Source organism: Prionailurus viverrinus, chromosome B3 (assembly GCF_022837055.1).
Source record: "Prionailurus viverrinus isolate Anna chromosome B3, UM_Priviv_1.0, whole genome shotgun sequence".
NCBI lineage: Eukaryota > Metazoa > Chordata > Mammalia > Carnivora > Felidae > Prionailurus > Prionailurus viverrinus.
In genome coordinates, this window is record NC_062566.1 from 34,934,219 (window position 1) to 34,935,771 (window position 1,553).

Here is a 1,553-nt window from a genome sequence, read left to right on the forward strand (position 1 = left end):
AGCATAATTCTAATAAACTATAGGCTTAAAAATATGACAAAAATTTTAATTTCCAAGCATAACAAATTGATCTTATAAAAGTTACATAAGTTTTCCATCTCCCTGAAACCTCCTTTCTCCTGCCCACCCCAGTGACTTCTTACTCATCCATCAAGACCCAGCTTTCATTTTACTTGACCCTTACTGTCATAGTGTGAAGTGATCAGATCATCCCTTCTAAGCAAAGAGAAATGCCAAAAATCCAGCAAGCTAATCAGAAAAAGAATGTTAGATCATTAGAGTTGACTCTAATCATGAAATGACTGTCCAACACACTTTCATGACAAAATGTTCCACTGTCCATCACTCCTTATCAGTCATTCTGGGGAAGGCATCAGATCCCACACTCCCAGGTGATGCCCCTGAAGCTAGCTGGAATTAGACACAGATGCCCAGAGTTTGGGCATTGGGGTCACCCTTCTGTGGGCATTGTTCTCTCCTGTTCCTAGGCCATGGCATATGGAGACTGGGCAAATGCAGCAGCAACGGCAATGAGGATAAGTAAGAAAATGGAATGTGAACATGATTCCATATTCTTCTTCTTGAGCATTCTGACCCAGTGACCTAAAGATACAGGTGAACTCATCCATGTTCGTAAAATAAAATACCATGGGGACTCACAATTTATTGAAATTTAATAAAAGTCATTTCCAAAGAATGTGACTCCTGGGGTAGTGAGGCCATTAATTAATCAGCCCATCTTAAGAGATGGATTATGGACTAAAGTATTTTCAGTACAGCCCTTCAACACCAAAATGTTTGATTTTTTTTTTTTCCACATCACATCTGTCCTGTTATATTCCAGTCTGAATCCTCTCACGTTTGTAATTAAAGCCATATTTGCCATCATAATCTATAGTCACCTGAGCTCCTTTTGCTCTGAAACCAGGAACACGGAACTGCTTCATTTCTAATGGTCCCCTAACTGAGTGCTAGTAAAAGCAGCAAGCAGTGGTATTTAACATACAAGCACTTCGAATTGCACAAGCACTGCTTCAATAACCACACAATTTTTAAAAACACAGAAGTCCTTTACACTAGCTATTAGAAGTAGTAATACTCTTTTTCTCACTGTGTTGTCGTTATGTTAAGCATTTTTGGAATTTCTCCTTTGTAATTGCCTTAAGAGCCACATGTAAGCCACACGGGAAATCAATCTGGCTTTATCATCCAATGTAGGTTGGCATTCAGAAGTAGCATTACCCCACAAGATCTCTTACTTAATATAGCAGACTTGGCCCTACTGATTTTGGACTCTTTTTAAAATCACTCCCCTGGGGCGCCTGGGTGGCTCAGTTGGTTGAGCGTCCAACTTCGGCTCACGTCATGATCTCACAGTTTGTGGGTTCGAGCCCCGCTTCGGGCTCTGTGCTGATGGCTCGGAGCCTGGAGCCTGCTTCGGATTCTGTGTCTCCCTCTCTCTCTGCCCCTCCCCTGCTCATGCTCTGTCTCTCTCTGTCTCAAAAATAAATAAAACATTTAAAAAAATAAAATAAAATAAAATAAAATAAAAT